Here is a 24,030-nt window from a genome sequence, read left to right on the forward strand (position 1 = left end):
TGTTTTAACAACAGGCTTTTCATAATATATTTTGCCTAAAGTAATATAAATAACCTAAGAATTAAAATTTGCTGCATAATCTCAAAGATGTTTGATTTATATTAATTTACTTTATTAGGCCTTTCTCTAAGATACTAAAAACATGTGAAGCAGCCTTTACTACGTGGACTTGGACGTCTGCACTGTCAATATCCTCCCTTCAGACTGATGCAAGCCCATCGTGCAGACACGCCCTTGGGCTGTGTGTACACCAGAATTAAACTATGAGGAAAACCCATTCCAAAGCTGCATACAAACTTAGCTCATGTCCATTTTAAGCTCAGTTTTGCTGTCAGTGGGGGCAGATCTAAGCTCTTCACAGATTTTTGGCAGATTGTGTTCCTTTCTGCCTTCATTCTTGTTTGTTGAACTGTGCCCCAGTTGCAGTTTGCCTTGTGTGGATTAGTGCTTTAGAATAATTTTAGAAGAGAGCAATATTTAGGTTTATTCTTTTGGGTTTGGATGTTTCTCTCCCAAATACGGAGGGAAGTTCCTTTTGCATTGTTGTAACCATGGGTGACCACTTAATGAGAAATTTTGCTTTGTGCTGAGATTCCTCCCGTGGGACGGTGTCATCTAACCTGATTGTGACCCATTTATAGGCCCTTGCGTAAGGTGTAAACGGTGTGCTGACTTGTTTTTGCTACCATTTTGATATTGTGGCTATGTAGGAGACTGACATGAGCTAGGCTGTGCACTTGAATAAATCCTGTGTACTCAGCATCAGTTTTGTTTCTGGCTACAACAGCACAGTCACATTAGCTCAGTTTTATTTCCAGTGCTTTAAATCCTGCTGATTTGGATTTGTTTTATGCACCCTTGTCCTGCAGCATATATAAACATTATCCTCGGTGTGGTTGGGCTGGTGATGGGTAGGCGTGCTCGGGGATCAGATAAAACCGCCTGGCAAGCTGGGTCTCGCCAGATGGCCATCTCTGTTTTATGTCAGTTTTGTCACTTCCCTAACAAGAGCAAGTCCCAGTGCAGGAGCAAGGTAAGGTATGTATTCCACAGGTGTTCCCTGAAGTGAGCCACAGGGTTTCCTAGAGATGGATGCTTCTTCCATAATCACACATCTCTGACTAAAACATTCCCCTTTTTCCTGCTCTTTTCATTGTGAGGTTTAGGATGTAACAAGAAGTGAAAGAGTAAGGAAGGAGAAAAAACTCAACTGAAGTAGTCCCTAAAATTTATGTTTGTCAGGGACAGTTATAGACTGCAATGAAATGCCACCTATTGGGGTTTTCCAGTCCAAAGATCACTTTCTGCAAAGAGACTAAAAAGGGTAGTGTTACATGAATAGTGTCAGTGGAGCTTGCTGGCAGAAAGCTGTGATACAAGCAGTGAAGCAGAGAATTATACAAGAAATTAATGTGAAAATATACAGACGAATCAGCAGATATGGCCAAGTATCTTCAGTTTTTCTGAGGTTTTTTTTTTGTGTTACTATCTGTAAATACAAAAATTACAGGGATATGGGTATATTAATAAACAGAGACAGCTTTACTGTCTCCAGTAGTTACACAGAGATCCTAATTCAGGAACACGAAATCTATTTGATAACTTCCTGAAATGTTAGGTTCATGTACCAGGTATGAAGTTTGTAATGAGCTCTAATAACAGCTAGAAGGTTAACACAGCTTTGGTCCCCACAAAGAATTTAATCTGGAAGTATTTTCTTCTAAAAAAAAAAAAAGTACACTTTTTTTTTTTGGTAACTATAATGTATGGGAAATGCAGATGCTGCAGTTAATTTTAACAAGTAAATTTTGGACATAAACATTCAGATGGCATGAAAAGCTGGATTTTTGTTCTCAGTAAAAACGTTTGTGTAACCTTACAAACAGAATGACTCATAGCCTCTCATATGTTCTATATAATGTGAAAGCACTGAGATTGATAAAAATAGTCTTTCATAGTTTAAAAACTAAAGCCACTCTGCTAAAATGTAGAACTTAATTTCTGGGTCACATGTGGTGTGATTTTACTAGAAATACCTTCTGAATGCATTTGCTGCTAAGATGAATGTTGCTTCTGTTTTCATTGTCCTTCAAAATTCTATTTGGGATTTAAAATGTTAGAATCTGGGAAATTAAAGTTCTTATTATCAGGAGATAGTTGTATTTCTGTATTACCTTAATGTAAAATTGTAGTGGTCTTCATTAACAGAAAAGATGACTGAAAGAAATGGCATGTTTAATATGATATTTGAGAACAGAACTGCCCCTTTCACTTATCTGATCACTTCATGCATGTTAGCTTTCCATCTTTCAAGCAATGGGCTGTAAGCAAATTTCAGGAATTTTTAATGTTCTTGGAGAAGGCTGTACATTTGTGACCCAAGGATTAGTAGATAGAGGGTAATACCTCTTAATTTGGGGTCATGAATACTTGGCGGTCATGTGCTGACCTTACAGTCACTACATGTCTGAATTCACATCCTTCAGTTGTTTGCTTTGCTAGCTGAAGGGCCTTCCCACAAAGGCAGCAATAGGAAAGCTTTAAGACAGTGTATTTTGGTTGTGAATTCTCTCAGAATGGTGGTCCTACACCAACTACTGCTTTGGAATTTTTAATGAGGTTGGAAACCAAATGCAGATTGCATAGAAACATGTTCACATGCTATGTCGTACAATAAAGGACTCCTCTTTTTCCATCTCTGGAGGGTTTATGGAATAAGTTCATGGACTTCTACTACTTGAAAAACAAAATATGTACCTATATCTGATGAATACATTTCCCTTCAGCTAATGCCTCAACATATAATGTCTAGCTAAATGGTCCCATGCTGCTGTTTTATGCTGACTTTATTCAGTCTAGAAGATGGACAGAGATCATTTAATGCATTGCTCTGTTCCTCCTCCATACTGCTTACATTTATATAGCTTCAAACCCTGGTTATTGCATGCTGTTTGAACTCTCTTCTAAAAAAAGCATCCTACATGGCCTTTTCTTTGGTGTTCACTCAGTAGTATCTGAGTCATCCACAGACATTACTAAGTTACCTTTACATGACCTTCATGTGATGAGGCAAATGTATTATTTCTATTGTATAAATGCAGAGGAGACAAAAGATGCTTACATATCATCCCTGCTAACTATCTGTGTCTATTTTAAAGGTATTAAGAGGTGGCATTTCTCAGAATATTAAGCATTCTGCAGATTTTGAAAGAAAAGATAAAATGTTGGTTTTAGTTTGGGTCAGTTCTCATCTGCTTTGCCATTCAGCCCAGCAGACAGTTATGTTTGTGTAACTGGGTGTCAAGAAGGAGAGTCTAGAAATGGTGTGACAGGGCAGAAACTGCTTAAGTCAATATTGCATCTGAAACCTCAGCAAATCTTGCCTGACCACGAAGTCTGGTGAAAATAATTATGGAACTAATCACTCTTTGAGAAACCCTTGTATCAAACTAGATACTCCTCAAAAATATAGATTAGCTAATGGGTAATTAGTGTTCAATTAGATGGCAGTCCTGTAGCAGGGATGAAATCCATCTTTCCAGGACAAGTTGAGTGTGATGCAAAAATCTTTTCTCTTTTAAATACATTGAAAAATAACATAACCACTCTCTTTGTAGAAAATGAGACATGGAACTTTTTCATTGTTTAATGGGATCCCAATATCTAAAGATGGAGGAGCTCTGATAAAGATCTTACCAGTCTTTCTATTACATAAATAAATGGATTCTGAATTTTCAATTTTTTTTTTGTTAATGTGAAGGTACAGATTATTTTTATCTATGCCCAGTATGATTATTTGGCATTCCATGAATAGACAGGAAGAGGAAAGTTTGCTCTGAAGACCAGAGTCATATTTGCTCTTAGGTATAACTTTCTTTTAAACTAAGGTAAAGTATTCAATATACTTTTTCTCTAATGGGGTAAATATACATGTAAACATATGTAGATATGGCTAGGTAGATTCCTTTTTTTTTCTCTTACAGAGGATGTGAGACTGGTTTGTTTTGATAGAAAAAGGTGGAAAAGAATTCATTACATGTTTTTAAAACCAGAATTTCCATTTAGGTATTAGTGGATAGTTGCTATGCAGTAACATACATAAAGGATTTTTCCAAGGAAAATGTGGAATTTATCACTCAGAATAAGTAATATGCAACAGGGCAAAAGAGGGTACTCTGAGACTTATGCTGTCAGTGACATGTTTTCGTGGGTGAAATCTGATTTTATTGACTAGAAGTAGTCGGTAGGCTTCTATTAACAGCCATAAGCACTGCCAGAACAAGGAACTGAAAAAAGACAATGAATCTGCCAGACCCTGTCTACAGAGGTGAATGTTCCACCAGAAATCACATTACTCTGGAATTCCTGATCATTTCAGACTTGCAGTTTTGTGGCGAAAACTCTTTGCCTGCAGCAGTTAAGAGGTCAGAACTATTGTAAAAGTTCCAAGGTCTGCTTCTGTCACATAAGAAAATATCTATGGAAGTGACTTGCCAGCAGTTTTTTTCTGAGACCCCATGAAATCTTCCATTGAGGGTACATTTTCCTGGGTAGCAAATTTCAGCTGAGTGACAGTAAACCAAGACTTTGCTTAATTACCCTTTGTAGTCTCTTAGAAATATTCCATAGACCAAAGGCATCTGCAAACCACAGGTTGAGAACCACTGATTTTAGGAGGTAGCAGTAGTTAATTGTTCACGTGTCATTGTTAAAATGAGCATCAATTCAGTCTGGGGATGAACTGTCTTTTTGCTGTGACTGGTGATTATGGTTTTGTAGTGGCGTAATTGCTAGTCTAATAGAGGTAACTAAGGTTAACAACAGAGATAAGTAAATATCATCAAATGATTTCCTGCTTTTAATCCTGGTGAGACAGAGAATATATTAAAAAGTCCCAACAAACCTCCAAATTTGTTATGCCCTGAAGGGAGGTTTTGAGCTTTACTAATACAAGGCAGATCACATGCTAGATAAGCCCTTGTAAACATAATTTTCAGGTGATAGTTTGCTTTCAGAGGATCATCCCATTAAAACTTGTGCAGGGTTTTGGAACAGAACTGTAGGAGCTTTTATTAACTGTCATAATTCTAAGGATTTTACTTGTTGATACTGAATGTGGACGTGTATGACATAATTGCTTTGGCTGGTTGAAAAATAGTGTCTATTGTAAATTGTGAATGAGTCTGTGGTCTACAAAAACAGCTGTAATAAATTGTAAGGTATGTGTTGTGCATGCTCATTTTCCAGAAAATTTTTGAGTTGTTTCAGCTCAGAAGCTGTTTTTTGGAGGGAAGGAAGGGGTGAGGGGGGAGACTTTGAAAACACAGGCCTTTTCTGTTGCTGAATAAAAATGAGTTTATGAAATTGGAGAGGAATATGTGGTTATGTTTGATAGCTTTATTGCCATAGCAAATGCTGAGAGTGATTAAAAGATAAAAAGAAGAGCAGGTAGAAATAAGTACCTAGGAAGTACATCCCTAACTCCAGGTTTTCTGCTCACAGAGGTGACATGCTGGCAGTGCCTCTGAGCACAGGCTAAATGCTGATTTGTCTGGGACATGTAATCCTGGATCTTGGAAATGGCAGAGTGTGTAGTGCCAGGCCCCTTGGTTACACAGTCACCATCCCAGGAGATTCAGTTTGATTAGTACAGCACGAGAAAGAAATCATTTTGCAGGTGAATATTTCCAGCATTTGTGCCAAGGCTTGATTCTGCAGAAATAAGAAGTGGTTCTCACTTCTGTGAGGATGTAGGGATAAGCCTCAGATCCTCAGAGCGCTGTGGAGCACCCAGTCCCTTGGCAGCAGTTACGGCCCTGCTTCCCTGGACATTGTGGAGTATAATCAAAACAATGGTGGCATGTAATTTACTCAGAAGCATTTCATTATTTAGATGGCTGTGGAATGACCAAATCCAACTGGTATGCAGGTGCTGATCTGGTAGTTTGGAAGCAGATGCAGTTTTATAATGCAGGTTTCAGTTCGTATACGGGAATGACTTAAAACAGCTATATTTTTTTCCTAGCAAGCTATAAATGAGTCCTTGGTTTGCAGTTGTATTCAATTATTTTAAACCTATTTACAATGTATTCTATTGTAAAGCCATGACCTTTGATCTCCAGAATGGTTGCATGTCTTTTGTGGGAAGCAGGAAGTCTTGGGGCAAGTGACACTTGCAGTGCAGTTTATTTTACTTAGACTTTGATTCGCCCCCTTCCCCCCTGTTTCTAGAACTGAAGACAAATTTCTGTTTCTATTGGATTATAAACAGGTTCTGGATAGCTTCAGCTGCTGCATAGTGCAGTGATATTTTAATTTGCTGGGTAGACATGTTTACTGTGTACTGTGTAGTTTATGAGTGTTACCATAAATGAGGTAATCTTGCATCTTGGTTTCCATGTGTGAAACATTACATGAGCTAATGCAGCTGTGCCACTGCTTGCTGGGTATTAGTCGACTTTATTTGGACATAAAGTTTATACTGAACTACTTTAAATATTTGTGCTAAAACTGGTAGTGCTGCTTTTTTGATGTGTTTTATATGACACTGACGAATGCCAAGTTTCACAAAGCACTATAAGAAAATACATTCTGCTCTGTGCCCCATTGTTCTCAAAAGTGGAGATTCCAGAGTGAAATAATATTAATGACAAAATTTTAAATTTATGTTCAGTTAGTGTTTCAGGGGCTGGTTTATATTAAATATACAGAGGAACAGTAGCTTCCTAGCATACTGTAGCAGTCCTAAAAACATACACATTCTCTCCAAAGTCTGCATATGGAATCTTAAGTGACACATGTGGGTTGTGAGAAAAGAGAAAGTTGATTTCTGCTCAGTGTTTGAAGGAATACGTAAAGATTTTTCCATAGTTTAGTTTTGCCTACCAATATCCTTGAATCATCATGTTTTATAAAAGTCTATGTTTTTAGCATCTAGGGCTGTAGTCTCCTTACTTAATTAAAAATATTGCACATTTTCAGTTTATGTAGCTAGTTAGGAAGGTGTAATACACAGTGAGCTATAAAATATGTCAGTGTATTTTGCTAACTCTAGTATTAACACTTGCATGTAATTTCTTGGGCTGAACTTAATTTATGTTCTTCTTGATAAGTCAGAATAAGGGACATCTGTGAAGCACATTTAAAAAGACACTAAAATTATTTTATATGATTAAGTACTTACTTTTAAGTACTAAAGAAACAGGTATATATATTTTCATAAGGCACATTAAAAGGGCCTCGTCCTGCTGAGGATGTGTTCTGAAGATCTTAAACACTACCTCATGCTTTTCTCAGAATAGAATTGGAAATTATTGTGACGTGAAAGTTCATCTTTAAAGCACTTACCTGGAGAATGTAACCAGTTGCTGCTTTCCTCCCTACTTGTGTCCTTTGCTTCTTACTCTTCATCCTTTATCCATAACTTCAGCTTTTCCCAGATATTCCTTGTGACACTGCAGCTGAGGCAGCTCCACCAGTGAACTGGCTAGTGTGCATATGCTGCCTCACCAGATGCAATGACACGGATGTTATGGATATTTTTTAACTTGTAATATGAAATAATGAATATTCCAGTTTGTGTGTAAATTATACTTGAGTTTCTTCCAGTAACTTTGCTCCTTCTATGTATTAGTCATGGATTAGTAATTGTGAAATGTTTAATCAGAGGAATCCAGAGTCATTTTGCATAGTCAGAAAACACATTACTGTATGACATGGTTTTGATTTTGTTTTGCCAAAACTAGGGATTGTCTAAAGGAGAAGTTTTTGGGATTTAGGTATTTAAAAAGTACAAGATTGCTATACATATGGAATTGATGAAGGCCTTTATAAAGAAAAAACAAGTTTTTGAAATCTTACTATTGTTAATATTTGCATTGAATGCCCGTGTGTGTGCAGAGATTAACGTAAGGCTCAATGTAGACCTAGTTGCTTGTTTTCCTATTTCTGTTAATTCTGTGCTTTTTACCAGCTGTCTTAAACAGCTTGTTTGCCTTCAGTGGAACAGCAGCCGTAAGGCCTTTGAAAATATTCGTTAGTGTACGTCTCGCTCAATATAATGTGAACCCCCCACTGTTTTATGTAGAAGGATCTGTGGGTTATATACTGAATTTAGTCTACAATCCGCTTTTACTTATGGTTTCCAGTAAACTTTTTCCTTAGGATTTTTGCATTTTTAATCTCTAGACTTTCTCACTTTTAAATTTTGCCATAGTTTGTGTTTTTCTTTAAGCTGTTGCCCTTGAAATTGTTAGCTTGCTGAAGCTTAAGCTTTTTGAAATTCATCAGTTTCCTAATTAAACTGTTTTCTAATTCTATAGATAGATGGTTGAAAATGTGAACTCTCAAGTCTCAAATTTACCTAGGCAATTAAAAATTGCACTGTATTTTGAGGCCCAAAATTTTTTGTAATCATTTTCACCTATTAACTCTTGTGTAACTGGAAAGAATGAATTGTGGCTTTCAGGGGCTGGCAGTGTAGCCCCTCTCCTTCCTCTTCTTTGTTTTCTTGTGCAAACTTTCTGCAAACTTTTTCTTTTCCTCCCTCTTCCCCATTCCTGACATTGTAGGTGCCAGTCAGACAGGATTTGTGCCTGGCAGGCACTTACCAGGTTCTGCTGAATTTCCATTGTTAGGCAGCCACCATTGCTTTCTGTTCCTGGTAGTTTTGAATCTTCTCTCCGTTTGAAGGTTTTTGACTGGGGACTTGAGCATTGCCCACACAAGTTTTGTACAGAACTAACTATAATGTTATTGTCTAGTGGCAATTAAGTGTCTGGGAAACAAACACTAAAATATGAGGCAGCTGATGAAATTTTAGTCCATAAATGAGTCACAAGCTTTTCAGAAATCTCTTTCCTATAAGTATCTTTATTTTTCCTTTTGTGCATAGAGTGTGATACTGAATTTCTCACACATATGCATGGCCCAAGACCAATAAGATAATTGTAATACTTAAAAATTAACAACAATTAACAAGTTGATTTTAAAAACCTTATGCATTTTAGTATTTTTAGTCCTCTGATGTCCAGAAAAATATTTTGCCAATATCTTAACTTTCAGCAAAAACAGATATAATTATGTCAAATATGAAGCCATGCAATTTTAATTGTCATCATGTCATGATAATAATACTGTTTCCCCCCAACATTTTCATTTTTGCAGGTAAAAGGTTTTTGTCTTCTTTTACATCTCTATTTTTGTGCACACACTAAGCTGGACATTTTTCTTGTGAGTTTTTAGTATTGCCAATAATCTTACACTAAGAATTTCATTTGAGCACACAACAATAGGGCTTTTCATAGGTAATTTGAAGGATAAATCAGTAATTATGCATTTAATTGGCTAATAAATCATCACACATTTCCCTTATTTTCTGTAGTGCTATGATAAATCTTTATAATGTAGCCTGGTGTATTTTTGTAGAGAAGAAAACTAAAGGGCTTGTTTAGTGTGTGTGTGTACAGTGCAGAAGTGTCATAAATATGTAAGGCCCTCTAAGGTGTTTACTGTGTTACATGAGAAGTCCCTGTGATTACCTGCTTAGGGATTTTATCAATGTACACTTTAGAAGGTGTATTGAAGTTTTAGATTTACCACTGTATCATGTATATATTTAGTATGTAAATAGGAGGAGGGGAGCTTGCTCAAGCTAAAGCGTATTTACAAAAAATGCTGCAGTAGAACTTTTTGAAATCTCTGCACTCGTGATTCTGGATGTTATAGTATCAATTCTCAGACTTCTACAATTTTGTTAACTTTCAGAGTTGTAATTTTTTTTAATGGTGAATGGGTATTTATTCAAACGCTTTAAAATTTGAGAAAGGTTTTAGGTAGCAGAATCTCTGCATGTCATTTCCATCAACACTGCAGGCTATGATATTTAATTTTCTGATGAGGAAAGGTGCAGGATCATTTTGTGTGTTTGTTCTCATTTGCAGGATGAATTTTTCCAAAAATATTTAATGAATGGAATAACATCAACATTGCCACAATTAAAGGATGAATAAAGACCAGGTTAGGTACAAAAGAATGAAATGTAGTCTTAAGTTTTCTTGCCTGGGAAAAGCACTGGCCATTTTATTGTTTGTCTTCATGAGAGGAAACTGGAGAGGATGGTTGTTAGAATAAAAATTTGGCTTAACATAACTCATTTACAAGAATTTAAGGCATGAATGACATTGAACTATATGCCTAGCAAATTCTGTCATCTCAGTAGCAAGGCCAGTACATAAAGTCACCAAAAGACTTTGTTCTAAAAGTTTTCTGAGTACGATGGAATTTTTATGTCTGTGTATTTCCATGTCAGCAGATCTCTGGAATAGACTCAGTATTGCACTAAAAGAAGTTTGTTCTGAGAGATAATGAATTATTTTTTTAAACTAAAACTTGACAATTAATTATTCCATAAAACAATTTATAACATTTTCTAGGTGGAGTGACAATAGCAAGATTTATATTACTACAGAACAATGTTTCCAATAAGATTTTAGTATGTGTGCATGCAAGCTAAGTAGTAGGACATACTATATTATTACATTTCATAAAAACAAAAAAATCCAACTGCATGGGGTGGCTGCATAAAAGCTTATTATTTTGATGTTTGTTTGTTTAATTATAAAATGTCTACTTTAATTGGCTTACATGCTGGGGGGAAAAAGAGTATTTAGTGAATTGAGAACACTGTAAGATGAAGGATTAGTAAATGGCTTCTAGCATTACATTAACAAACAATTCTGATTAACTCAACCTGCAGTGCTCAGCCATCCTCTGTCCCGCTCCCCAAATTAAATACTGCAAAAATGCAATGGGACCAGTCAGAGAAGTTCATTTTACTTTGGTTTTGTAGCAAGCAAGCACACCCTGTCTAATCCTCGTGTGGCAAGAATTCTTGCCAGCTTGTCACATAATGAATGTTTTTCAAATGTGGCTATTTACAATCATCCCAGTTATTTCACACTTTTTGTACCAATAATGAAATAGAGAATAAGTTCTTTCCAAGGAGCTCGAGCTATTTTTTTTTTTTGATTCTCAAAGTTTTCTTCATTTATTTCAAACCCATGGTAGTTGGAAGGCAGATACAGAACAGAATCTGGGATTGAAAGCCAAACTTTTGATTAAACAAAATGGTAGCTTCCTGAACTGTCTTGAACAAGGGTGTAAGGGAAAACAATTTCCCCACATTCACTTATCACATACATCATTATGGAAATGTGCTACCTGCTTCAGTAATTTACGAGTGTGGGGCAAAAAAGAGATTTCTATTCAGAAAGAGAGCCCACTGCAGCCATACTCCTCCTAATGAACAGTTTGATGAATAACTCATCCATTTGCCCACTATACCAGTCCTGAAATTGTCCCGTTGCCACCAATTTATTTTCTATGAGCATCAAATTATATTATGTTGTATTGTGTTACAGTGCAATGGAAGAGAAGTGTGAAGAGGGTAGGAGTCAATCATTAAGATACAGGTTTTAAGCAAAGATTGTGGCTGTTCTTTGATTGACAAGACTACAGTAACATTTATACATCGTGTACATTTGGATTGTATTTCTGGTTCCTTTTCTTCACTTGTGAGTTAGAAGTTTTTGGCAGAGCTGAATATACAAAATAACTGTAAACCTCACTGCAAAGATGGGTCCCTCAGAGAGAGAGGGAGAGAAGAGAAAATGATTTAATGCAATAATGATTTTAGCTATACACAGGCATCCCTTTTTTGTCTCGATTTGTTAAATTACCTGACGTCTCCATGTGTAATTTAAACAAAATTTTGTTCTCTAGTCATTCTTCCTTTTGAGCTATCTTCTCAAGGAGAAGGATGATGAATGGAAACATAAACAGAGCATGAGAATGTGAACTAGTTCCCAAACATTTCAGTGGTTTTTATAAACAACTGGTCATTGTTACCTTTTGCTGGATTACAGTTTCCTTTAGAACAACAGTGCTCTTCAGCTGCATTACAAAGTTGATTCTAAATGTTTTTGCATAGTTGCTTAAAGGCTTTAATGTTTAAATAATGGTTATATAATTATACATTGTTTAAACAATTAGCTTTTAAGGCTAGCAATAAGCTCAGATTTTATACACATACTACCAAAAATGATAATGAAACTGCATTTAAAAGATATGAACTGACCTTAGAGGGAACAGTCGTAGTTCATGGACATTTGTTTCGATTTTAAAATTTGATTTTTAACATGCTTGCTTTCATTTGGAACATGACTGGTCATTCCTGGCATTCTCCTGGGCTGGCCTTTGAACACAGGCATGGGCAGCAGTGAGTTTTTCACCTTCTGAATCCCATTTTCGGCATTCCTGGTGTGTTGTGTGCCCTCTGCAATAGGAAGTGCCAGCTTGCATCTTGCTGGTCTACACGGGCACAAAATGTTGTCTGAGGCTTAAACTGAGTGCCTTGGAGGGGCAGGATTAACATCACAGCATTGTTAGTCATCCCCTAAGACATTGTGGCAGCTGTTGATTTATATTTCAAAACAATCAAAATAACAGCAATTGACACAAATTAAGGTAATGCACAGTATTTTAACTTCTGAACAGTGAAACAGTGTCATATTTTGGGTCTGCTATTTCTGCTTAGGCTATGATTTGTTTGCCTTTCTAAAATAACACAGAATTGCATTTGTAATCTTCTCAAATGGCATTCATCGAGTGACTAAATTAAGAATTTTTTAGATGTATAACAGTTTAATACAGTAGCAGAAAGTCTAATGATAAAAAAGTTAAATACATGTTGTCTATTTTATAGAAGCATTTTAGAAATCACGTTTTACAGGCTCACTATGTTTTCATTTTAGATACTGTACAGCTTTAACGACGTTCTAATTTATACAATTTTTGTTCCATTGTCAAAACATTTAATTATATCATGTCTTGAAGGTGTAAAGCTGTCAAATAAATCAGAGGCTCAGTATAAACATTTGGTGAATTGCCTTTGCTACCATACTGTAGTTGTTTCTGGGCAGTTAGTGGAACTTTTTAAAAGCATTTACTCAGCAGGTACAGGACAGCACTGGCACAATGAATTGCTGATTGCTTGTAAAACAGCAGGCAGTAATGCCCTCACTCTTTGGAACTCAGCTTTGTAAAATAAAGTGGCAGGATCGCATGGCACAGAAAGCCAGCGCACAGCAAATGTGTTTCCTGCCTAAGGGCTGCTGGAGAGTGCCAAATCTATTCCCCACAAAAAAAAAAAAAAAAAAAAAGAAAAAGAAAAAGAAAAGTAAAGAAAAAAAAAAGTGTGTAATTGCTGTTTTTGTTTTTACATTGGAAAAAATAAAGTTCCCACCACTAGAGGGAAGGGAATGTGTTCAAGCTTTATAAAATTTGGCAACTTAGGCATGGAAAAGGAAAGGTTGCTTTTTTTGATGAAGGCCTTAACAGCTGTATTAAAATAAAATTACACTTTAAAAATAAAAAAACCCAAACAAAAAAAAATCCCAAACCCCCAAAAAATACGACCAACAGCTTGCAGGTGCTTTTAAAATGTTTAACCTCCCTCTGAAAAGAGGCGACCCTTCTCTTTTTTGGCCAATATTTTGTCGCGGTGTCAGTACAAACTGCAGGCTGCCCAGAGCCGGGTTTGGATGAAGTAAATTAGGTTCTACTTTGAAGCTTTTCTTCTCTGCCCCTTTGAGAGTGAATGGGGAGGCCCTGGGCCGAGAGCTGCTTTTCATTAGTGCCCCACGTACCTACTTGAAAGGCAGAGCTCTCCTAGCGCGCACAAACACGGCGCTAAAGCAAAGCTTCCCTTGCCGCACGGCTCCTCGTCTCCCTTTCCAGTCAGGTGCTTCCCAATCAGAGTTAATTACTGCGGGCATTTATTCCAGTCACCCCCGCTCCGTGGCGGGCTGGCCCCGTCTGCAGCGGGCCAGGTTTGAAAGCCGCCGCGGGGTCCCCGGCAGCGCCTCATTAGAGCCGGGGCTGCTCCCCCGCCCAGCACATCCCCGCACCCCTTAACCCCTCCCTGGCCGGGAACGGGGCTCGGAACCTCGGGAACCGCGCTGGGCACGGCCCGGAGCCGCCGGGGCTCGCAGCGGCAGCCGCGCTTTGCCGGCGGCTCCGCCGGAGCGCTGAGGGGAGGCATCCCCGGCTGCCCCGCCCGCCAGCTCGCAGCGCTTCCAAACGCTGCAAAAAAGGGATTTTTGCTGTTTGGCACGTACCTCGGGTAGCAGAAATAAAGGGTAGAATTGAAATGCAGAGATGGTTTCCCGTATGCTCTGCAGGGCAAAGCTGAGGTGACGGAGGCTGGTACCTGTGGCACTGGGATGACAGAAGCTGGAAGAGGTGCCTGTGGCAGGGCGGTGATGGAGGTTGGAGGGGGGACCTGCGGTGGCACTGAGGTGACAGAGCTGGAGGGGGTACCTGTGGTGGCACTGAGGTGACAGCTGGAGGAGGTGCCTGCGGCACTGAGGTAATGGGTGCTGGAGGGCACCTCCACACCTGAGGTGACAGAGGCTGGAGGACGTACCTGCAGTGGCATTGAGGTGACAGAGGCTGGAGGAGGTACCTGCGGTGGCATTGAGGTGACAGAGGCTGGAGGAGGTACCTGTGGTGGCATTGAAGTTGGAGGTTACCTGCAGCAGTAAGCACCCTGTGGTGTGAAGGTGGTGGTACTGTATAGCTATGGGCTCCTTTCGCTTCTCTGGGTAAAGTCACAGCTTCACGAGATGTTCTGGGTTTGAAGGGACCCACAAGGATCACTCACCCCAAGTCTTGAGTAAATGGCCAACAGGGCCAGTAGAGCTCTGGTGAAACAAGGACCCAATGGTGTCCTTGTGCTTAGCATCCTCTGGGTAAGAAAGCTGCATGCCACTCCACAGGCTTACTAAGGCTTACTAGAGTGCTATTTGATTAAAACCTTGTCATTTGGTTGCTGCTGTCTTAAAACATGGCATAATATTGTGCTGCCTTTTTTTTTTTTTTTTTTTTTTTTTTTTTTGTATTTTTGTAGGCCTTTTTTCTTCCATCCTGGGAGGTAGCAACATAGGTAGTTGCTTGTTTCCCCTCAAAGAGCAAGAGCTGCCCTGGGAGTTCAGCTTCTGAATTAAATGGTTATTTGGAAGATGGGAGTTAAATATCATTTTACAACAGTACATTTTTTCTTTATTTCTAAATGTTAGGGGTTTTTTAGCACATCTGTGAAGAAAAAGTTATTAGTCTAAGGGGAAATTCTAGAGTTTTCTACCATCTTATTTAGCTTATAACAGGAGAATATGTAGTTAATAAAAATGTTTATAACTGACCAGATGCTTTTTCAGCATTAAACCTCTGAATGTTCATAGTATTCATCTCCTGTGCCCTTCCCACTAGCATGGTTCATGGCAGAGTAATATAAAGGTTATGAAAAGTTTGCTCTCAACTGGCTGCAGACTGTCTGTTGCACTTGGAGGTGTTTATGCCTTGGTTTCCTGAGCATGCTCAATATACTCAATATATCACTTGTCTTTCTGGTCTTTCTGTGTACAGCTGTCTCTGGAAATTTGAGGCTGGTTAGGTGAAAGAAGGGAATAAAATCTAGAAAAAAATATTTACCAGAAAGTATTATGAATAAAGCTGTTTGAAACGTAACATGCAATATATCATGAAATGAGAATAAAAAAATCAGAAATTTTGTGTTTTCTAAGGATGGATATTTTAAGAAGTAATTTATAAATACAATTAATTTTCAGTTTGATTTCTTTCAAGCATTGAACTTCACTCCTAAGAGCTTTTTGTTCTATTATGAATTCCAGTGCTAGCCAACCTCTTCCCAGGTACCATGAGACAACCCAGTGCATCCACTGGGAGAGGGAATGACACAGTCAGGATTAGGGCAGGGTCTTCCTTAATCAGGAAACTGGGAGCCCTTGCTCTAGAGTATTTGGTAGGTGAGCCACCCTGAGAACCAGTTTGTCTGGATACAGACTTCCCAATAGCTTGGATAGCTTGTTATGCAAGTGTGCCAGAACAAGATGTTAAATGGGAACCTGCTGGGTTTAAGCAAGTTTGCAATGAGCATTTCATTTTCCAAATAGTATATACCACAAATCTGATTATTTTTCCTTAAATGCTGAATGTCCTTGCTGCACAAATTCTTCATTTCTCTGTCATTCTCAAAGTCAAATGATGATTCTCCTTTGTCATTCCAATTAAATGCCAGCTTCAAGGAGTCTGATGTACTTGCCAAACGCACCTCATAATGTCATCCTAAACAGTCCCTCAGAATGGTTTTATAAGAGATCAAGGTTTCACTGTTTGTAGTCATCTCAAGCAAGCAAATCCTGTTCTTGCTGGGCACTTCAGCCCCAAAAGTTACACATTTGTCCCATGTGATGATATAGTGCTGTTTCCTATTTCTGTAGCAGTCTGATTTATTGAGATATGGTACCCTAATTGCCTTTGTAAATCTTGAGTTCTGTTCCCCAAAAGCTTTAGAATAGTTCTATTCTGTGAATTAGCAGACAAGTCAAATTACAAGATTGAAATTACCTTTCTGCCTGACTTGCATCTAAACTGTGTTTTAAATTTTAAATTCCTTGACCTTTTGTCATACCATTTCCTAATCTTAAACAACTTTCTCTGGAGCGTTTTTTTGCCCCCACCACTGGCTTCAAAGACAAATTAGATTAGTCTCTACAAGTCCTCTAAGATGTTTGCTTGTGCTGTTTGCAGTGATTTGAAGACCATGTGTTTGCAACCATTTCTGTCTCCTCTTACATGCATACTAATACTTGTTGATCATTACAGCTCTTGTGAATTGGGTATACAACTGACACATCAAAGCACAGCATAAATGCTGCAAGCTGTTGAAACAGAGTGCAAAAATAAAGCAACAGTTCACTTTTAGGGCTCACAGACTAAGTGTTAGGAAGGAAGAAATGTACAAGCAGTTTAAATGTAAAATGCATTAAAAAATCACTAGTTTATCACAGTTTGAAGTGTGTTGTGCTCTCATTAACCAAACAATATGCTTAGGCTTAAACTTTGAGGATTCAATGGGGTGGCAGCCTAAATACTTACTTGAAAACCATTTCAAGTGTGGCTTGGTCTGTGTTCACATAAATCTTTTTTTGCATTTTAGTCGTGCAAGCTGAATTCATATTTTTGATGCTTTCTAGAGCTTCATGACCTTCACTGCAGTCACTGAGTTTGTATGTTGCATTAGGATTATGTTACCTGTAAGTTCAGTAAATGTAAGGAAGCTAAAATCAAAATGCCACTGCTAAGAGTACTCTAGTACCTTCCTGAATTTCTGAATTTGCTCTGTTTGAAGCTTCAGTGTTTAAAAAGCTCATACAGCCTCAAAGGCAAGCAAATGTTTCACAGTTTGAAGTTTTGTGGTGTGTATTTTGCACCTCTCTCTTAAAGGGAAAGAATCTGTAACACAAAAAGCTCAATGACTGTTTACCATCCTTTCAGAAGTGTGGAGTCCTCTGACCTTTCAGTTTGTCTTTGCTAACACTTGACATTCAGACTGTGATCACAAGGCTCAAGGAGGTGTCACACAGAAGTCCCTTGACTAGAAGTAAAGAAAGTGAGCTAAGCATGAAGCAATGTCCCTGCATTAGACTTCTGAGGGGAAGAATAAGTTGTTGTGGCAGAATGGGATGCTGAGACAACCAGTGCACAGCATTGCACTGTGAAATGCAGTCTTGTCTGGTGGGATTTTGGTGGTTGGGGTTTAGGGTTTTTTTTTAAAACACAAAACTTCATTTGAACTAATTTGGCTGAGCCAACTGTCAACTGTGTGGTTAACAGCCTGTGCTTCCATGGGTAATAGGTTCCAGATCCAGGCTGTCAGTCTTCATGCAAACAAGTGCTAGAGGAACTGGGAGAGGAATTGCTGAATTTCAGGGAGGAGGGAACTTCCTGCCTCCTTTTGGTACCGTGTGTGAGAATTTTCAGAAAGAGTTTTCATTCCCTGTCTTGGCCTCAGGATGTTGATGACTTTTCTGTGGGAGAGAGTCCTCTTAACAGCCTAGCAGATGTTTTAAATGTGGACAATAAATTCAGGGATGTGGTGGGGGAAAGTGGAAATGGCCAATAACTCAGCAATACCTACTGGTGCTATCAATATTTGCTTGTAGCCAACTTTGTAGTAAGAAAAGGTTATGGACTAGCCAGTCACAGTTAGGTGTTCTGTGTGTCTCTAGGGAAGGACAGATGCCAGCCACATATAGCATTATTATCAGAGTTATGAATAACAATGGCCATTTGTGTGATTTCACAACTGCAATTAATTATGGCTTTTATAAATTATTTTTCATGTAGGAGAATGCAATAAAGACCTTCTGATCATTTTTTGTTCATACCAATTCTGTACCTTTTCTACATCTTGGTGTGAAGGAACCAGACAGTTGGGGCACCTTTTGGAAAACATCTGTTTACTGATAGAGCCAGTGGGCTAAGACAGGTTTTGCTCACTCATTTTTCCAGTAGGGAAGTTAGCATTGTAACAACCATGAATTTGTGAACAACTGAGGCAAGGCAACACCTAAGGTAGATGTCTAAACTTTGAAACTTAGGAATAAAAATGCATCATTTGTTCTGTTCATAAACTGCTCGTGGAAGATTGTAGCAGTTCTGCCTTAAAATATTTCTCTCAAATTTGCAGGTTATCAAGGATATACTGAGAAATATTTTAAAAGTGATCACTGCCCTTGATGGAAAGAGTAACTACAAATGCTCCAGTGCAGTTTTTTCATATTTTTAAAAATCTTTTATTCCTGGCATCTAATAATAGACATTTCAGTTGAGAATACAGCTGAATTTCAAAGGAGATGCAATTTTCATTTTATAAAATGTGTAGCAGCTGTCTGACTTTTCCATTTAAACTACAAAATTACTGTTGTAGACTCAATATAGAAATGACCAAAAGATAAAAAAAGCACTTAAGATTCTTTGGCTAAACATGCTACTCTTATTTTGGTAATAATGACATTAACTCAGATAGGAGTTTGAATAATTGCATTGCAAAATATTTTTCTTTGTTTACATGCTGCTCATGCAGAATATACCTTGCCACAAAATTCAGTAAGTTACACTACTATGCAAATTTCCTTTTTTGTTAATACTTATTAGCTTAATCTTAAATACAGAGAAGAAGGAACAGAGGAAGGGAAGTTAATCTTCCACAGATCTCCTGTGTCTGAGCTTCTCAAATTGCTGATATCCTTTTTTCTACAAGATCAGTTGTCTTCAGTAAAGCAACTAAGTTAAATGTTTTATTAGGACTGTATTTTCTAGAGTACTTTATCCTGGTATCACTAACCAAGTAGAGAAATAAAGTAAAATGCCCACTTTTGTTACAACAGTGATGAAGAATTGGCAGTGCCTTTCTGTAGCACAGGCGCACACAAAGGAAAAATGAAACAGTTATTTTAATTTTTTTCTGTAAGTAATGCTCAGTTTCTTAAGTATCTCATGCTTAAAACAATTTGTAAAATACAGTAAGCAAAACTAAATGCATTTGGTTGAAACAGTTACTTACCAAGTAAAAAACCACCAATCATGTAAATTGTTTTGATGTCCCTTTCATCCATTTGAAATTTGTGTTACCTCATGCAGAACATGGAGTTAGTTTTCTGCTTAGTACGTTTGCTGTCCTCTTCCTTCTGATATCCTCAAGGCAGCCCTGAAGTCTGTATCTTTCAAATAACTTTATATAGATCTTAATTCTCAGATATGTGTACCCCTGTGATCAAACAGTGTCACTGGTGAAAGTGGATTTCATAATTTACTTTTTAAATCCAATAGGTTACTGAAAAACCTAAAGATAAAGCCAGCACTTGTAGAGTTAATATGTTATTAGGAGGACAGGAAATCTGGCAACTATTGCAGAAACTAGACCTAATGGTGCACACAAACAATTTGTCAGTCTTGGTAAATGTGAAATAGCTTTCCGCAAAGTGGCTGCATTTGCTTTGTTTGAACAGCCTAAACTTTTCCTTTTCGAACTTTAAATCTTAGAAGTGAAATGTGATCCCCATATTGAATCAAAATAATTTAATTCAAAACATATTTTGATTGGAACAAGGCTGATGTGAAAAGAAACTCTAGAATAAAAAAAAAAAGTTGAAAGGACTTTCTATCATATATTTAGCAAGAAAATTTGAAACAGTTCTAATTAGGCTGAAAAAACCAGCCTTCTTCAACTTACAAAGGTCATATATCAATGTTAAGGCAGCATTACCAACTTGTGTCTGAAAGCCTGAACATGCAAACATCATTCCAGTTGTTTAGTTTTGGTGGGTTTGGGGTTTTGTTTTGAATGAATGTGCACACACGTATTTCTAAGCCAGAACACATATTAGTTTAAAGTCCTTCCCTGCTGCTGCAGTTATGCAGGTTTTTTGTCGTGTTTAAGAAGAGTATTTTTCACCTGAAAGTTGTGGTTTTGCTAAAAAATGTGTGAAATCCTAATTCGTGCTTTTCTGTTCATACATAAATATTTTCCAAGTAGAACATAAAAGAGACTCCATTTTAAGCATTTCAGAGGAAATTTTTCCAGAGGGGAATTAAAATGTTTAGTCCATTAAAGGTAACAGGCAATTATTTTTACTTGAGATTTATTTCTTACTTGCTGGTGAAGTGTATTCCTGGGTTTGTTAGTTTGGTTGTTTGGGTTTGTTTTGGTTTTTTTTTTTTTTTTCAATTGAATAAATAGGAAAGGTTATTCATGTACAACATTTCATAAACCACATTTTGTATGGGTTGGACACTTTTTCTGTCATTCAAATAAGAGTTGCATGCATGCTTTATGCTGTGCCTCAAAATTACTTTGCTTAATCAGCATACGAATAAGGCAAGTAAATCTGTAATTTATTTCTGAATAGCTTGACTATGAATATATATCTGTGCTAATGAAAAAAAATGCAGTTAAACCTTTCATCTAATTTCAGCGTTAGAACATCCCAAACTCAAGCACAAAATATATTCATTTTTAATAGACATCACTTCATATGCTGCATGTCACTGCATAAAATCTAAAGCAGAAATAAAAGTAGAGGGCCAGAGCCATAGTAGTCACTTCAAACTTACAAATCTTGATTCCAAAGGTATAATATTGTTTGGGAAAGTATATCATGATAAATCTTTAGAAAATCTATACTGGACAAAGGAAAAATTGTTCCCAGCCTGCTAGTTTCATGTTTTCTGTTGTTCCATCCTTTTTCTCCCAAATAATTTGTATTAGTATTAGACTGATGTTAGTCTTTGGTTGCCAGCAGTAAATTATTCTCTGTTCAATTCTTTCAGAAAACAGCACAGAAAAAGATGCTCATAAAATAGTGAGTTTTTCACGATAAGATAGTTTTGACTGCACATATTTAGTGAAATCGCTAAAGAGATTGTGCATTCAAAAAAGTATTTATGAATAAACTAAAATTTCTTAGTTAGATCAAAGCTTCTATTTGTTGATGTGTCTGAAGTGTTTCTACCTTGGGAATAGAGAAATGAAAGTTACTAATAGGTGTTTGTGTTTGACATCTGCATACTGTATTTTTTAGCATATCTCAAGTGTTTTAGTCTCTGCCTAATAGATCTCATTAAAGAAACAGATATCAGCCCCAAGACAGTTTGTCAAAGTTAATATGAGTTCCCTGTGGACAGAATTGACAATCTGTATGTGGCTTTACGTGACTGCCTTTCCATGGGCTTGTTTGATCCGTTAACAGTTGGACATTAGTCCTTGATTCATTTTACAATAACCCAATGGGTTTGGGTATTGCTTTATGTGCTGGACATTTTTGGGGATTTCCTTGTTGTACATATTTCCCTCAGAGCACAGGGTGAGCAACGAGCTCACTCTGCCCTGGGGGTGCTGGCAATTCCTTGGTTTGCTCCAGGAGCAGCACGGAAGGATGTTCGTGTCCCAAGGCTGCATGCTGGGTTTAACTCGAGCCTTAACGAGCGCTGCCTGTCCTAAGTGAAGTTGAGGCTGAAGTAATCCTAAGTGCTGACCATCAATAGGCTTGGCTTAGGTTTGCAAGAGGTAAATGCCAACAACAGTGTTTAAAAACAATAAACAGTGCAAACACCCTTCTTTTTATAACCAAATATTTCTGCAAATTGCAATGTCTTTATTTCTCAGATGCTTTCTAAGGAGGACCCATATTTAAATATACCAGTGCAAAGTGCATCACACTTATCCAGCACATGGTGTTGTTTTCCTTGGAACTCTGTTCTTTAGTCATTAGACAAGCTGTTAATTATTGTTCCCCCATTGATTATGTCATAGCATTAGCACTTCCCTCTAACCAAAAGCTTAACTGTGAACATGAAATACTAGGCAAGCTTATTTGGCCTTTGAATTTGTGTGCTGTTTGGTCTGTCCTTCAAGGTCCTGATGCTGACTGTAGCTGGTTTTCAGTTATCTCTTGGGATTAAGCAGCTAAGAAGATTTTAAAATGGCTTAATAAGGAAAAAAAAAAATTTGCTGTTGAATCTGTAAAAATTTCAAATGCAAACTAACTTCAAATTTGAAAAAGAAAAGTGAGATCAGGGTGGCTCCCAACTATTCCCCGAGAAGGCAAAGTGTTCTAGTTTTGCTTTTAAAGGAAAAAAAAAAATCACATTTATACAGACACTAATCTAAGGAACTCGCAGTGGAATTCCTTTAATTATTCAAGTCCAAATGCTTTGTGAGGGTAATATGACTCATGGAAAATCTAGCTTTTTTAAAAAAGGAGAATATGAACAACTTCAACACATTCTGAATATTTACTCATGTACCTATAAAAAAATCTCAATTTCCTAACATTCTTTGTGTTAAATAGTTATAATGATAACAGTAAGTATGTTCCTGGGTTAATTTTATTTTTAGCAGGATAGCACAAAAATTAATTCTTATCATTGTAATTTGCTGAGCCCTGTAGAATTTTATGGCTGCACATTGCAGTATTATGGACACTCATGAGACTCCTGACTGGTTTTATCTTATTAAACAATTTTGAAATCATTAATTTTTAATTGGCCTGCTTGTGGTTTTTTATAGTTTTAATTGTGTGTCTGCGTCTAAATATTGGGTGTTTTTTAAATTAAAAAGGAAAAAAAGTCCCGGCTAAGCATATATGTTGTAAGGTATTGCTGTATGATCATCCCAACAGATATTCTACTGTGTGGTGATTCATTTTAAAGAATGCTTTCAGCAATTCAGTATCCTAATAAAAGTAATAACAAAAAAAGAATGATATGATGTCTAAGATATGTACAGGTCTTTTCTTGATTGAAAGTTCTAATTAAGTGAATCGAGGAAAATTAACTGAAATTAGCTGTCAGAAAGTCACATTTAAATGAGTGATGATCTGGAGTGGCAGTAAACATTTAAATGATATAAATTGCCATTTAAGTGTATGGTTTAATGTTTGTCATGCATTAATATGACATGAGACTGCAGTGACAATCAAGCAGCTTGCTCTAATTTGAACATATTTAGGGCTTTTGTGTGGAGTGCACCACACAAATTAAGACAATTGCTGGTTTTATGTGTCAATTTAAATGTTGTTTTCAGGCATCGGTTAATGAAACAAACCCATCATTTTTGTGTGCAAATTGCAGAGTGATTTCCTTGGTTTCCCGATTAATTTCAACTTCCCCTGCTCAAAATTAGGAATTTCCTTTGCAAGAAAAATGCCATCCATTTTGCTAGATGAAGAGAATATCTGTTTGTTATGTTTTTTCATTTGGTAATTCAAATCAGAAATACATTGAATCCTCTGTATAAAATAGGAAAAAGAAATCCTGATAGTGATTTAATTTACATAGATTAACTCTTTAGATGGCAATGATTTTAGGTTACCTTTAAATATAGCGATTTTTGGATGCTCTTGTCTTGGGGATTGGGTTGTAACTAGTTAACATCTTCAGGAAAGCAGCTTAATCATTCAGCATAGCACTCTGTATAGGTTTGTACACAAGGAATACGTGGAAGTGGTAGCAGTTTGATATTTTATCCTGTTAAAAAATTTTTGCCCTAGCATCCCTGGCTAGTTAGTCCTGTTTCCCAAATTCTATCAATCTTCTCTCTGGCTGTCA

General features: G+C 37.2%; 1 protein-coding gene across 2 annotated transcripts in view; it reads left to right on the plus strand.

Moving 5' to 3' along the window:
* Nucleotides 1-24,030, plus strand: part of LRBA (LPS responsive beige-like anchor protein) — a 368,959-nt gene that overhangs the window by 288,779 nt on the left and 56,150 nt on the right. The gene's annotated exons all lie outside the window — the stretch shown is intronic.

Source organism: Molothrus ater, chromosome 4, assembly GCF_012460135.2.
Source record: "Molothrus ater isolate BHLD 08-10-18 breed brown headed cowbird chromosome 4, BPBGC_Mater_1.1, whole genome shotgun sequence".
NCBI lineage: Eukaryota > Metazoa > Chordata > Aves > Passeriformes > Icteridae > Molothrus > Molothrus ater.